Source organism: Pongo pygmaeus, chromosome 3, assembly GCF_028885625.2.
Source record: "Pongo pygmaeus isolate AG05252 chromosome 3, NHGRI_mPonPyg2-v2.0_pri, whole genome shotgun sequence".
In the NCBI taxonomy this organism is placed as follows: Eukaryota; Metazoa; Chordata; class Mammalia; order Primates; family Hominidae; genus Pongo; species Pongo pygmaeus.
The window spans coordinates 198,446,484-198,463,478 of record NC_072376.2 but is presented as its reverse complement, the minus strand read 5'-3'; positions in this window follow the sequence as shown (position 1 = coordinate 198,463,478).

Sequence of the window (16,995 nt, the reverse complement as noted above, 5' to 3'; positions counted from 1 at the left end):
TTACCAGGTAATAAGTATGTAAGGTTTCACTGTACAACGGAGATAATATATAGTACATTTACCTCATAGTGTTGTTGTAAGGATTATATAAATACAGGTAATGTATCTGACATGTAGTAGGCAGTCAATAAATGTTTGCTATTATCATTTCAGCTGAAAACTTAAACTACTTACCTATACCTAGAGAGATAGTGAGTGATGAGTTAAAATATGGCCTAGATGATTATGTTTGAGGTTTCTTATAGAATCTTAATCCATCTGGCCTCATACTAATTTTCCTTGTTATACTACCTATAATGTAACCTCCGCCCCCCAGTTGTCTAGCCTATATACACTTTCAGAATTCTCTTACCCTAATGTTCATCTGGGTTTCTTGTTCACTGTTCCAAACTCTGATGCTTCCCCTTGTAAAATCCTCCAACTGTGCCCTCCAGAATTCCCAACCCATGAGGCACAAACTCTTCTCCATCCTCCACCCTTCTAAATGCAGTTTAATCACAAACTGGCTTTTTGCCCAGGAAATTACTTCCTTTTTCAGGAGGAAGCTGTTTATTTGCCTCGCTCTTTAGTGCCATTTCCAGACTATTTCCCTTTAACTTTCTTCACCCGCAGGCACCTCAGAGATCTCAGTGACACTATTAGGACAGTGTTAGGAATGATAATACTGGTAGGGTTAAATGGGGACAATGCGTGTAAAATGCTTGGCATAGTGCTAAGAACATGTGAAATTCTCAGTAAATTTTAGTTTTTGCTATTATATTCACCTTCTAAGTGAAGGAGGTCTTTGGGCGATACTAAGAATGTAAACTCTCTTGGAAGTCTGAGATGAACTGTGATATCCAAAATAACTACACCTAAGAAATCATGAATTGAGCCCATTCTTGACTATTATCTCCTATCTGTTCTAGTCCACTGACCTTCCTGCTCTTTCCCAGTTCTATCCCTGCACACATGTTCTCTCTTCCCTCTCTAAGCTGGAGCACAGTTTAGATTCTATTTTCCCATGAGTCATTTTTTGGTCAGTATTCTACACTCCCTTGCTTTGTTGTCTTTTATTCACATCTATCTAACAAATTCTCAAACCTAGATGTGCCCAACTGCTCATCTTGTCTTCACCTGCACCCAGGCTACTTAGTGCTGCTGGGGAAAATCATGCTACTGAGTAGACTTACATTACTGTAAATTCATTGTCGCCAACTTCACCTGGATTCCTAGTATTTCCTGTCAATTTCCTGTCAATCCCCACTATGTTTTATTGGTCAACTCTGTATTCCATTCTCCACTATGCTTATTTCAAATCTTTTTCAATCTCTTCAAAGCACACATTCTCTACTGGTATATTTATTGCAACACTATTCACAATAATAAAGATATGAAGTCAACCTAAGTGTCCATCAACAGAGGATTAGATAAAGAAAATATGGTATATATACACAATGGAATATTATTCAGCCTTAAAAAAAAGAATGAAATCATGTCTTTTGCAGCAACATAAATGAACCTGGAGGCCATTAGCTTAAGTGAAACAACTCAGACACAGAAAGACAAATACCGCACGTTTTCACTAATAAGTGGGAGCTAAAAAAATGTGTACACATGGATGTAGCATGTGGAATGATGGACAGTGGAGACTCAGAGGGTGGGGGCTGAGGGGGTGGGAGGCAGGGTGGAGGATAGGGGGTTACTTGGTGGGCACAGTGTGTGTTGTTCCAGTGATGCACTGAAGGCCCCGACGTCACCACAATGCAATATATCCATGTAGCAAAATTGCACTTGTACCCCAGGAATATATGCAAATAAATACATAAAAGCTCCTTTTTATGTTATTATTATTTCTTTATCCTTTTTTAAGTTGACATAAAATTGTATATATTTATCATATACAACATGTTTTGAAATATGTATACATTGTGTAATGGCTTAATCAAGATAATTAACATATGCCTTATTTCACATAATAAAAATTCCTCTTCTCTCAAGTACATATACCCTTACAGTAGAAATGAGTTAGTCATTTGTTCATTGATCAAATATTTATTGAGTACCTTCTGGTGGTTGTTACAGATTCTAGGGATACAGTGGTGAACAGGCAAATGATGAAGTCAAGTCCTGGAGATGACTGGTGTTTAGTCCCTAGTTGCACTAAACCTGTTTTCATGAAGTTTACACGAGAAGTGGAGACAAAAGACAGACAATAACCAAGTAGTAAGTAAACCAGTAAAATAATTTCAGATAGTGGTAAGAGAGATAAGGTAATAATAGCAGTGTGATAAGATAGAGATTGGACACTGAGATGGGAGACTAATTTTGGTGGTTAGGGAAAGCCTCATTTTATCCAATACAGTGAAGGGAGTTTCACTGTTAAGAAAATACATTTTACATTAAAGAGAATATATGCATATTTATTTACTTAATCGATTTTCAAAATAGCCTTTCTTGTTATATAAATGAAAACTGAGGCTCAGGGAATTAAGGAAATTGCCCAAGACCACACATAGCTACTAAATGACAGAGCTGGGATTCAAACGTTGGTCCAGTTAACCTGAAGCCCATGCTATCTCCACTAAACCATATGCCACTCACCAAGATGGGCTCTTGAGAAAAAGGGCTTGTGTTACTGTTAGGTTTGAACAGTCTTTTCTAGTATGTTTGGGAGGCCTTTTTTAACCTGTTTTCAACATCAAAAATAGTAATACACAATATTTATGTGATGTTTTTCCAGGCACTTTTCTTATCATTATCTCACTATCACATAACCACTCAGTAAGATACAGAACACTCACAGACCATTGAGACCACTTTTATAACTGAAATGTAAAAGTTAAGTGATTTTCCATGATTACATAGCTGTAGAATGGTGGCTATAAACTAGATTCGGATTTCTTGACTTTTAATCTTTTTTTTTCCGCCAATATGCCTATACAGAATGTTTGTTTCCTTTTAAAGTACTGAGTTTAAGAGTTTAAATCCAAATAAAACCTGAGAATTAATTTTCATTTCTGTTGCAAAATACCAAGGATTTCTCCATTAGTCCAGGTAACTTCATTGTGAAGAAATGATAAAGAGAATAAAAGGGAGTAAGATAAACACTGTGCAGATATAACATTAAATTACCCTTTTTTTCTAATTTTATACAAATGAAAAAAAGGATACCCAACTGCAAAGTCCCTGAGATGCTATTTAAATTCAAGTACTTCTGAAATACAAATATGTGATAACTTAATTATTTGCAGCTTAGGAAAAAAAGCCATTTTTGTTTGTTGCGTTGTTGTTGATGAAGTATATATGTTGTTTTATAATTATTAAGAAAGTATACTCTGGTTTCTCTGCAGATCATGTAAATATTTTGCCTTTTTATAATTATTAAGGAAGTAATAATGAAAATGGAAAAAGAGACTTTTTGATGTTATTCTGTCATTGAATGTCAACAGAAAATATATTCTCCTCTTTTCCAAAAGTCAGCTGGGTTTTATCAGCTTTGCAAAATGATGAATGAACGCCTTGTTCATTATTATTGCTTAAGTCACTCTTATTTATGCCAGTTATTCACGGATTATGTTTTGATTGTTCTTGAGAGGTGAAAACACTTTCTTGCTGATGAATAAACACTGCCACTTTTAAAATATTGGTATGCAAAATGTCTTTAAAGCCATTATGAAATGCTTTGCAAGAGTATTAGGAAGCTGTTTTACAAAGGCATTTTTTTCTCTACCTTTTCTTTCATGCTAAGCAGCCCAATTGAAAGGCTTTTCAGAGTTAACTTGTTTAAGCAATACCAGTGTTTTAGTGTAATGAATAACTTTTTATAGAGGACAATCACACACAATTCAACATGCCGGTGTTTCTATTTCTGTGCTCCACCAATGCAGGGATTCTGTGGTAGAATCTCTTTCTCTGAGAAAGCTGAAGCGATCAAAACCCTGATTAACCTCTGATATTCACGTGGTGCTCTTGATCTTGAGGACTGCAGCAGTCACAAAGCTTTAATGGCAGCCATATGCTTAGGGTATTGTGGGTATGGGTGACCCAAATGTGAACTTGGGGGGTGACTGATGCTAACTGCTATTTGTTTCAGGTTTGGTGTGGAGATTACTGATGAAGAGTTTGACTTACTACTTGACAGAATCCCCTTGATGAAGATGGAAATGTCAGAGACGCCCAATTCATGCCATGTTGGATTCTTAGCGCTCCTTTTCCACATTTTCTCATTTCTTCGTAAATTTTTTATTCTTGCTTTTAGTACAGAGAATGTACCCCTAAAAGTACTAGGATTATTTAAATTTTCTCTTTATTGCCTGGTATCTCACTTATTAATATTTTATAAGTGACAAAGGATTTTTGGAAAAATATTGTTAACAAAAAGGTAGAATTTTTAAATGATGAACTATGGCAAAGCATTTGATACTATTTAATGTCTCAGAACCTGAATAGTGGATACGGGAGGGTAATGTGTGACTGAAGTGATAAACGAGGCATGTAAACTGTGTTTGCAGAGTTGGGAAGAAAATTGCATTAAGTGGCAAAAGTCAAGTCCTGGAGATGACTGGTGTTCAGTCCCCAGTTGCACTAAACACTCCCACACACACTGACTTTTACCCCCTCACTCGCCTCCCAAGGGACTCCCATTTACAAGACGTCTTTCTACTTTCTTCCCAGAGAATTCTGCCTGGACAGTAGAGTACACACCTATTGCCAGTGGTTGTGTTAAAGGCAGAGCAAGAATGCCTTCTGAAATATTCTCAATCTGTATTTCTCTATCAGGGAACCCAAGTTTTTACTCTTTTCTAAAATCTTTTTGTGGATTTTATAGGGTAGTTCAAGGCTTAAGTATTTAAAATTCTGATCAGTATTGACCATTTTATTCCTCGAGTACTTTAAGGCATGCTGCAGTCCCAGGCATCTGATGATTTGGGCTGAAGCCACTGAAAGATGGGCTGCTTCTTCCCAAATATAACTTTTTTTTTCCAGGGCAGTTTCAGAATATAACTATCTTCATCCCATATGCCCCCTGGACCATCCTCCAGGTCTCATGATTATCTCTTTAGCCATGAAACCCACCCATGTTTTCTGTTAGTTCTTGATAGCAGGGTGGGAGTTACCAACCTGGTTTGGCTTGAAGGGCATCATAAGAGCATGCTACAAGTCAGAGAATGCCCTCAGGCAGAGTCGCAGGTGCTGGCAGTAGGAAGCCCTCGAAGTGAAAGAGAACCAGGAGTGCTGGGGAGGTACCAGTAGGCCTTACCTAAAGGTGGGCATCTCCTACCGTGCAATTATTCCATAGCATTTCCCAAGCTTATCTGACCTTCTTTCATGGAGCATCTTAGAGGCTAGCATTCCACAGAACATGGGAATGCTAACTTAGTTGAATAAGTTATTCAGCTAAGTATTTGCCTTTATTTTAGGAGGTGAAGATCGGGTGCCTGAGAGAATGAAATGAAGCGGGGGGGGGGGGGGGCGGGGGTTGTTTCTTTGGTTTTGTTTGTTTGTTTTTTGAGACAGTCCTGCTCTGTCGCCCAGGCTGGAGTGCAGTGGCACGATCTCGGCTCACTGCAACCTCTGCCTCCCAGATTCAAGCGATTCTTCTGCCTCAGCCTCCCGAGTAGCTGGGATTACAGGCATGCGCCATGACGCCCAGCTAAGTTTTTTGTATTTTTAGTAGAGACGGGGTTTCACCATGTTGCCCAGTCTGGTCTTGAACTCCTGACCTCAGGTGATCTGCCCACCTCGGCCTCCTAAAGTGCTGCGATTACAGGCGTGAGCCACCGCACCTGGCCTGTTGGTTTGTTTAAATATGGGGCTTGTAGGGAAATAAAAATACAAGCAAGTTGTTATGAAGGGAGTTTCCTGAACTTCCAGAAGGCAGCAGGGTAGAGGCACTAAGGCCCAAGTGTCAGTGCCAAAGGAAAAGGCCAGGGTGGAAAGAGAGAGGTGGGGGCACTAACCATAGAGCTGACAGGAGCCTGGCCTATTCCCCTCCATTTCAGGTAGATAAATGTTAATGACAGGTCACATCTCTTTGAATTCTTTATATTATTGACTCAACACATAAAATGGCAGATTGTAATTTCATTGTTAACATTAACAAATGCCTCTACTTATCTGATATTTTACATACCCAATCTCATTATTATTCCATTTTAGCCTGTGAGAAAACAGATACATAGAAAGATTAAGTGAGTTGCGCAGGTTACGTAAGTCAGTGAGCGTACACTGCCAGCTAAACCTAGGTCCATCTGACTTCTACAAGGGTTTCCACTATTTCACATTGCATTTCTGAATTATACAACAACAAAAATAATTGTTCCCTTTAACAAGCGTTTATTATGTGCCCCATGTGCTGCTAAGGGCTTGACATGTGTTATTTAATTTAGTGGTAAATACCATTTTCCTCAATTCCGCTTAAGTTCACTGATGGATTGCTAACTGTCCATCGTATCTGCCAGATAGAAGGATGGCATTTATTGCCTGGTGGTGTGGTGTAAAGGCCCCTGAACTGGGTGTTAGGAGACTTGGATGACAAGAGTTACAGCTTGGCTTTTCATTTAATAATGACATGCCCTTCGTCAAATCTTTAATATCCCCTTGCTCTGGTTTTCTCATCTGTAAAATGAAAAATTTAGCTCAAAAGATCTCCAAGGTTCTCTCTAAGTGAAAAGTTCTGCTTGAAGTAGTTTATATTCTTATAAATATTAATGAAGATTTGAGGCAGCCACTTAGTATGACTTAAGAAGATGCTGTAACAGAAGCATGTGTTTTCCTGGTAAATAAGAAGAATTAACAAGCCATAACATTAAAGTAATAAATTCATTTTTAGAGTCTATTTTATAATCATCAAATTAAAATCAATACAATAAACATTTATGAGTACTTGTGTTTACAGTCAAGCATTCCTGAATTGTGAAAATAAATGTTTCTTTTAGAGAATTTTTTTGTAATTTTGTCACAAAATCTGCATATATGATTGAGAACTTCATTTCATATATATATATATATATATATAAATGGAAATGGAAAAGAAGCATAAGTGTCAAATTGAGGAGAATGAAGAACTATAGAAAACAGTATATAGAATGGTTAACAGTTCCAGGAGTATTAACAATATAAAAATCCATATCACTTTAGACTATTTTTATTTTACATCTTTGTAAGTCCTACCTTTAGTGCCCCAGTTTTTAAGGATACACATAAATACTAAAACTTTTTAAAAATTGAATTAAACTCAGGAGGCTGAGGCAGGAGGATCACTTGTGCCCAGCAGTTTGAGGCTGCAGTGAGCTACGACTGGGCTACTGCACTCCGGCAGGAGTGACCGAGTGAGAGCCCATCTATAAAACAAAGAAACAAATAAAAAACTGAATGAAAATTAATGTTTTGACCATAATAAGATGTTTGAAAAAACTGTGGCAAAAAATGACAAAGTCCATTAAGAACAAATGGTAGACTTTGTGACATGCTCACACTAGTTTAATCACCAAGAAACCAATGGAATTATTTCGCTGGGTTTGTGACTTATCTCATTCATTTTATAGGTAGCTGTCCCACCAAGAATACTATGTCCAAGAGCAGGATTCTCCTTCCAAAGTGTGTGTGTGTGGACTTGAGAAGCAGCCTTTGGAAGATGGGGCTGCCCAGACTTTATAGAGCCTACTTCAATTCCTGGGAGGTCTGCAATCTCCAGGTTGTCAGTCTTCCAGGACCTTGGCTGTTGGTGAGACAGAGTGCTTCCTTTTGGGTGAAGAACCCTGTATTACTTTCCTAGGGCTGCCATCATGAAGCACCACAAACTGGGTGGCTTAAAATGACAGGAATGTATTCTCTCACAGTTCCAGAGGCTGGAAGTTCAAAATCAAGGTGTGAGCTGGGGCACACTCCCTTTGAGACTCGGGAGAATCCTTCCCTCCCCTTTCCTTGCTTCTCAGGGTGACTGGTACTCCCTGTGAGCCTTGTTCTGTGGCTGTTTCATTCTCATCTTTGCCTCAGCTGTCATATGGCACACTGCGTGTCTCTGTCTCTGTGTCCAAATTTCCTTGCTCTCATAAAGACACCAGTCTTCTCAGCTTGAGGGCTCAACTTACTCCAGTATGACCTTGTCTTAACTAGTAACATCTCCAACTACCCTATTTTCAAATGCAGGCATATTCTGAGGTGCTGGGGATAAGGAGTTTGACCTATCATTTGGGGACACAATTTAACACATGACAAACCCTCTTACAGACCTAGCATGTCTAGTTTTTTACAAATTTCGCTGGGAGGAGCGTACAAATAATAATTAGCTCTTATGTACTCTTACGCATTCTCTGACAATAGCAGTACCAATAGCTAACATTTAATGTCTACTAGTTGTCAGGCACTAAATACTAACTCATTTCATTCTTACAACTGCCCTGCTTCACATATGAGAAAGCTGGGACACAGAAAGTCACTTGCCCATTGTCCTCCAGTTAGCAGTGGCGGAGCCAGGGTGCAAACCCAGACTGCACCTGCCCAGAGCCCACATACTCAATACCACCTTGCCTTCTGGACAGTGAGGACAAGCAATTGTGCCTTTGCTAACCATTACTGTGCCAACAAGTAAGGTTACACTTGAAATGTGGCTTGCAATGCAAGGTTTAACTTTCACAGGAAACTCACTCATGTTTTCTGGTTACTTATTATTTTTTTAAGTCTGAATTCAATTTAGACTTAGTAATAAAAAAAGAATATTGAAACCTCTCAATGATTTTTATATTGATTACATATTGAAATGATTATATTTTAGATATATTGGGCCACATAAACTATATCATTAAAATTAATTCCACTTAAAAGCATCTTTTTTAGTGTGCTATTAGCAAATTTAAAATTATGAACGTAGTTTGCAGTGTATTCCTATGGGACAGCCCTGAATTAGACAGCAAATCTTTTAAATTAGAGTAGGCAGCATGATGGAAGAAAGAAATTGATTCAGTCTTTTATCCCAAGTAAATCAGTTCCTAAGGTCTCTGTGCCTTAGTTTATCTATACAATGTGATAGAAAACTTGAATTTTCCTCACAAGTTTAGTAAATTGAAGAAAGTCGATTATGAGTCATTTTGCCCAATGTTTGCAGGAGGCTAGACAATTATTCACCAAAGCCAAAATATTATAATAAAATAGCTCATCCAGATTAAATATGAATTTTAAGTATTTATTACTTTCTTTAAGCAAATAGATGTGTATCTTTGAACTACAGACATTGAATCCAGAACGAAATATTTCTTTATTTTATTTTATTTTTTTTGAGATAGAGTCTCACTCTGTTCCCCAGGCTGGAGTGCAGTGGTGTGATCTCGGCTCACTGCAACCTCTGCATCCTGGGTTCAAGTGATTCTCCTGCCTCAGCCTCCCGAGTAGCTGGAACTACAGGCGCGCACCACCATGCCTGGCTAATTTTTGTATTAGCCAGGCTGGTCTCAAACTGCTGACCTCAGGTGATTTGCCTGCCTCGACCTCTGAAAGTGCTGGGATTACAGCGTGAGCCGCTGCGCTTGGCAAGAACAAAACATTTCTGTGGCGAGGACTGGCTTGCTTGGCTCTAAGGCCAATACTTTTCTCATTATACGTTCCAGGTAATGAAAATTATGCTAAAAATACAAAAAATTAGCTAGGCGTGGTGGCGGGCGCCTGTAGTCCCAGCTACTCCGGAGGCTGAGGGCGGCAGAACGGCGTGAACCCGGGAGGTGGAGCTTGCAGTGAGCTGAAATCGCGCCAGTGCACTCCAGCCTGGGCGACAGAGTGAGACTTCCGTCAAAAAAAAAAAGAAAATTATGCTTAATAATTTTTAGGTGAGGTGATGATCAGCTGGGCTTCCCCTCAACAGTGGAAGATGTATGTAGATAAATGAGATGAGGTTAAAGCTTCTATGCTTTTATTTGACATGATGTATTGATTTGTGCAGCCAATTTTTACATAAACCAGAATCTCAAAACTTTTACTTTGTACTTTGCTGGGACTGTGAAATTGCCACAGTGGCACTTTCATATGAATAAATTGAGAAAACAAAACCACTTAGAGACGATAAGATATTCAGACGTTTCAAACACTTCATGGGTTTTTGTCACTTACTCTTATTATCTTTTAAGTTAGAAAAGCAATAATGGGTTATCGTAAATATCCAAATATAAAGTGTATATAAAACGAAGAGGGAAAGTTTCTGCCCTTATCATTTTGCCCAAATCCAGCCTTCAAACAAAAACCAATTAATTATTAATTTTAACATAGAAGTCAGTACATTAGTTTTGTGGCTCTGAAATATTTTATCAATTATCATAGTGCTCAATATGAACCTATTTATGGCTGCAGCCTCTAATAATGTTATATGTATACAATTTTTCGTTTGTTCTTTATAGTCATATATTGGATAAAATGTATACATCTTACATTGGTTAAAGATGGCAGTTCTGCTAAAAATATGTGTATTTTCCAACAGTTTTTTTTTTAGCAAAGAATAATGAAAAGCTGATTTAGAACAATGATCTCCTCCAGATATATTTGTTAGAAAAAGCAGACTTTTTTCACATCCCAGTTTCACTGTGTGTTGGCACGGCTTATTATGGGGTTTAGAAAGATCGTCTATGTGGTCTCATGAATATGGGAGAGTATCCATACAATTATATTAGTTATTGGTTTTGTTTAGATTTGTTTTGAATGGCAGAGAAATGGCATCATTTAAAAATATTAATGAGCTATGGAAAAAGAATAATTAGGTCAGGGTGATAGTTAGGGTATGGTTTCTTTAGCTTCATTAGTACATTTACCACAAGTCATTTGAACATGTTTATCCCACACATACAATTACATAAAAATCATAGATATATTCTGTCTTTATAAAGGTCACTTTCCTTATGTTAAGGGGACTCATCTATGAGTAAATTAAGTTTGGCCTTTCGGGGAGTCCCACAGTATAGTGAGCCATAAGATTTTCCCTGCCGTATTGTAATTGAGTCTTGTCAAATGGCAAACCACTTGTATCTCAGTATCATAATTAAGGAGTTTTGGGAAATTTATTGACAAATGGTCTAATTCTGAACATGTTATCTGAGAGCAAGAGGACAGTATTTGCAAGTCAAATGATGGAAGAATCTATTGTCAGACAATTAAAACATCTTCACTGAGACCCACCGAACTAACCTTTGTGTGGTCTGTTCTCAGTTGGAAATGATTCCTAGAGACAGTTGACAGCGTGAATTTTGAGACGACACTAAATGTGTGTGGGAACTTGCAAAAACGAATCTAAAAAAGATTTAGGATCAGGGTTTTCTTTGCTACTTTTTTGCTATGATGGGGTGAGAGTGGGAGCTGGGGCCAGGGGTTGTGGGGAGGCATCAAGGGAAAGGTGACGTTAGAGATGCTGGTAAAAGTTAGTCCTGGTCGAGCCCGGGGTGAACAATGACACAGTGTTGTTGTGGGCTGCCTCCACGACTTAGATATTCTTCCCATGTCAGTATAATCACTACTGGGAGGTAGCTCGATTAAGGATTACCATATCATTAATAGTATCCATGACTTTTGTTCAAAAGCTACTTGTGCAATGTTGCCTTGTGGATGAAGCGCCGTAATCCTCTGAGCCGCAGCTGTAGAGAGGGAGGCTCCTTAGAGCCGCCCACACTGACTTCCCTGTCCTCTCGGATCAGTTCTAAAAAACAGACAGAAACAACAGTCAACTCAAAGCCAAAAAAAAGAAACATCCATTCTACATTTCCACATTCATCCCCAAGCTTCAATCCCTGCCAATGTCTCCCATTCATCTCTTCTCTAACATCCAGATCACCACTCGGATGGTGGCCAGATTAAAGGAGAACAATGCAGTTTTAAATGTAAAGTTTGCATCTAATTTTTTTCTTTGCATGAGAAAAAGCACATTGATTCTATCTATGTGTCTGTCTAATGCTTAGCCAGTAGTTTGTCAGGTCTTTCTTATTTTCTTTGGCAATATGAGGCATGCTTGTGTCTTCCCACTGTCTAGGGTTTCTCAGTTTACTTGGTGAAGACACTTAACTCTGAAATTTGTACTTGGGTAGGAAATTATATATGCAGTTAGTAAACAGTGGGGTTTTGCTTCATTTAACTAATATTTTTGCTGCTAAGAAACTTCTACTTCCAGTGGGTGGGATCACTGAAAGAAATTGAAAAATTTAGCAGTAGCTTGAAATCTAAGCAAACACACCCAGGTATTGGGATTGGGCAGAAGAAAATAACGGAGTGAACCACATTTGGTAAAACTCTTTGTGTTAAAAGACGGGAAAGAATGTATGTAAACTTTAGAGGACATTTCATTTCATAAAGATCACCCCTCAAAAGGGGAAAGGAAAGGGAAGAGGGAAGAAATGACCTTTATTTATTTGGCAGAGGAAAATGTTAAAAAGTAATATGAAACCCAGAGTTCAATTTCTTGAATTTTAGCTTCATAATCACTTTTATTCCAAATTGAAATGAAGCTTTGCCTTGGTTTACTGATAAATCATTATTCTAAAGAGCTTTAGTCTTTTATTTTCATCTCATTGCCTCATTTAAAAATCACTCTAACTTTATTTTTTACAAAAAACACTGACAACTTTTATCTATCCTAAGTTATTTTCCTGAGGAATCTATAAAAAGATTTGGACTGTGGCCTTTGGATCAGAATGTCTTAAGTTCTTTCTGGTTGCCCAAAGATTTATGTTTGTCTAAAGTACATGGGAAATTTTACTTTTTAAAACCTTGCTCAGTGATAACGCTTTATTTTCCCATCTCTCCTCTTTCCTGTGGCATTGACATCCAAGCTGTGCTGTAATTTAATGTCACTGACATCACTTCCTTTTAAGATATATTTATTGGGACGGAAATTACATAAGTCTTGCTACCTGAAACACTGTAAGTGTGAGACAGCTGGGAAAACTCAGGAAGAGTTTAGCACATCTCTAGGCCAAGAGTATCTATTCAACAAAATCATTCTATTTGGCAAGAAAGACTTGGCAATACTCATCAGACACTTTGATTTAGTGTCTCTTTGTGTCATGAATGTATATACTCAAGGGATATTGTTTACATGTAATGCTGCTTAATCTTGTATGTAGTATTTGAGGAACAGAAAACTTGGGAGAACGTGCTCTTGACTATGAAAAACAACCTAGTTCTGACCTTTGCTGCGCTCATATTGGTTGAAGAAGTACCCAGTTCTAGTAGATGTACTGGTAGTTTGCTAAGACGTGAGCCATCATTTCCATCCCCTTTCCAGGATTTGTCTTTGTTGAATAGATGCCTATAAGTAGAAGTTCTTCAACCTGGAGTTACTGTAAGAAGGCACATTATTCCTAATATAGATGACAAGTATCTGAGATTTTTTAGAAAATTATTAACATGTTAGCATAGCACTTGCAGATGAAGGCAAGAATGAACCAGGAGAAGAAAAGCGAACAGTGGTCCAAGCAGACATTAACATATGGGAATGTTACCGTATTAAAATGTGATACCAATTTCTGTGAGTGTGAGTAATACCTCAATGTATCATGTATTCACTCTTACAAAGAGGTTCACAAATTATGCAGGTTTTTTTAGTGATAGGAAAATTTCATAAAATTGGTACCCTGCTAAAATATGTAATTTTAGGTAACACAACAAACTTGCTGCTCAGTGCCATATGGGGTAATACTGATTATCCTTTTTTTTTTTTTTTTTGACGTGGAGTCTCGCTCTGTCACCCAGGCTGGAGTGCAGTGGTGTGATCCCGGCTCACTGCAGCCTCGGCCTCCCGGGCTCAAGCGATTCTCCTGCTACAACCTCTTGAGTAGCTGGGACTACAGGCGCCCACCACCATGCCCTGCTAATTTTTGTATTTTTAGTAGAGATGGGGTTTCACCATGTTGGCCAGGCTGGTCTCAAACTCCTGACCTCAAGTGATCCCCCTACTTCGGCCTCCCAAAGTGCTGGGATTACAGGCATGAGCTATCGTGTCTAGCTCGTATTATCCATTCCTGATGTTCTTTTCCTTGTTGAGGGAGCCCCACTAGCATAACATTCTTGGCTTCTCTCTTCTATCTCCTTATTTTCTCCTCCCACTAGTAGAAGAGTGACATTTCTGATTTGCACTGTGGGAGAGCATAGCCCAGCCCCTTTCTCTGCACTGGGAGCCACTGCCCACAGGGTGCTTGCATTCTGGACTGCCCTTCTGGCTCAAAAGTTTTACAGGAGCCTGCCTTTATGGGGAGAGCTGCAGTTTTTAGCACTGTGACTAGGTGATAAATTTGGGGGACAATATTCAGAAGATCATTATTACCATGCAATCATGCCATATTATCCAAGAGCTCTGTCAATAATAAAGCTGACCCACATAATACTTCTCTCTCAGTTCCGGACCCAGGTGATAAAAGCAGAGGGTTTTTTATTGAGCCCCCTTAAGCAGCAGTGATTATAGCTTAAATGCTCTGAATCAGTGGTTCTCAAAGTATGGTCTGAGGACTTTTTAGAGTCCTTGAGACCCTTTCAGGGGCCTGTGGGGTCAAAACTATTTTGTAATACTACTAAGATGTTATTCACACTCTTGTTCTGAAGAGCATGGAGTGGAGTGTGCAGAAGTGACACGTGATAACACCATTGCTCTGATGGCTACTGAAAAGTGTACTGTGTACTCTTTATGTTTTAAATATTTCTCAGTTTTTATATTGGTAAACATTGATAGAATGAATGTATGTGCTCTGGATTTCTCAGTAAATAACTATATATAAATAATTATCTCCTACATAAATCAATGCTGATTGGGGTCCTGATTAATTTTAAGAGTGTAAAAGAATTCTTAGATTAAAAAATTTGAAAGTTGAAACCATAATGGGGAGTGAAGCACTTAAAGTTAGACACCTCTGGGTGGCTCTGCTACTGAAATGTATAAGAGTTCCCTCAGGAGATAGCCCAAACTTGGACATCTCAATCTACCCAGATGAAAACTGGAATAGATGAATTACTCATTAAGCTGATATTCATTGAAGGTTTGCTCTATGTTGGGCACTGTCTCCTAGGCAGAGGGGGGCACATGGATGAGCAACTCCATCACTGTCCTCTAGAGTCTCACAGTCAAGAGGAGGCAACAAACTGGTGAAGAGATTGACATAGAGTGTCAGGTATATAAGAGGTGCTGTGGGAACACAGAGGGGTACTAATCCAGGGAGCAGGAGACAGATAGACACCCTAAACTGGATCTTGACAGACAGGTAAGAGTTGGCCAGAAGAAGAAAAAGTAAACGATATTCCAAGCAGAGACACTAACATATGCAAAGGCCTGAAACAGTGCTTTTTGAATAGTGGGATGGGATCTATTAGTAGGTCATAAAATCAATTTAATGTGTCATCACCAGCATTTAAGAAAAAACAAAATAGAACAGAATGTTGGAGTGCACCTCATATAGTAAGGGTATTTTTTTCATGAAAGCTTTTTTCTCTGTGTGTGTGTGTGTGTGTGAGTGTGTGTCTATACTGGGTTAAGGTGTGAAATGTATTTCTTAGTGTAGGAAAAGAATTTTAAATATTATCTAGGAAAATAATTTTAGATATTTGATTTTGCAATAAAATTTGTCTTTTCAGTGTAAGGAATGAAGTGCTACAATCTTATGCTAATTCTTCTAGAGCATGTTATATCACAGGAACACTGAGAACTGTTAATACATTTAGCTGGTCAGTAAGTTCAGATTTGTAAGTTTAGCAGTGCTGGCATGGAAAAGCCTGGGGGAAAATCTACTGAGGCAGACTGAAAAGTTTTGAAGTATGATACATAAGAAAAAATTATTAGTGATTGATCATAATGAAATTAAGAAAATGCTATTGAGGCATTCATCAAAGTGCCTAAAGAAATAAACACGCATTTTATTAATGCATCCTGAAACTTGTGACAGAATTTTAGGGTAATAAATGTTAAGAGTTTTAGAGACTAGGCTAACTCCACATTAGCGTCCCAAATAACTATGATCTAGTGTTCTGGCCTAATTTCTTATGTTACCCACTGCTGAACATATTCCATGTAGTGGATGGTAAAATATTGTTTTATCTAAGTGAGACTTCATGGCAGCACTGGTTGCAAATGTTAGGCATCATTTGTCTGGTGTCCTTCTGGTCTAATACTTACGTCAGCAGCTGAGATACTGATTCTAGCCAGGGTTTTTGTATGCACGTGGGGTATTTAAAATACCCAGAGAATTGGATCAAATATGATTATCTGGTTTGTGTTTTTTGACTTATGATTTAAAAAAAATGAACTCACGTGTATGGAGGTATAATTTACATACAATAAAATTCACCTCTTTTAGGTACACAGTTGAATGGATTTGATAAATGTATACCACTTTCAAACTCAAGAACCAGAACACCTCCCCCAGCCTTTGTGGTCAATCCCCTACCCCAGCCACAGGCAACCAGTGATCTAGTCTCTGATCCTAGAGATTCGCCCATTTCAGAATTTGCCTGTATGACTTCAGCAATAAAAAAACTGACATAGAAATTAATATGGGATAATTTAGTGTGCAAGGAGCAATGTTACTTACTAGGAAAATCACAGCCTATTTGGTGTAAGTCACAGTATGCCTTTTCCACTTCTTACTATGTAACCTTTGTCATGACTGCCGAGTTAGTTCTTGATGAAGCGAATGGATTTCAGAAAGGTTTAGGAGTCTAGGAACTTACAATGTACCTTGTGAGAAGAGTCTGGGCTCTCAGAATGTCAAAGTAAACCACTCCTTTGGCCTGTGGGCCCAGGGGCTTGCAGTCACACTTTCTAATTGCTAATCCACGCTGGGTTGTTTCCGTCTGGGCAGGTTGGGCTTACTAGCCAGGATGACCACATACTGTGCATTAAACTATAGGGAGGACGTTTAGACAAGCCACAAGCAGAAGGACCTCGTGACCACTTTATTTCCCACAGATTGCATTTAGCCACCCAGTAGGATAAGCTTGGCCTGTGGCTCTCTCAGCCAGGGCAGATAGCCAAGGGTATCTGTATCAAGAAGGTCTATTAAA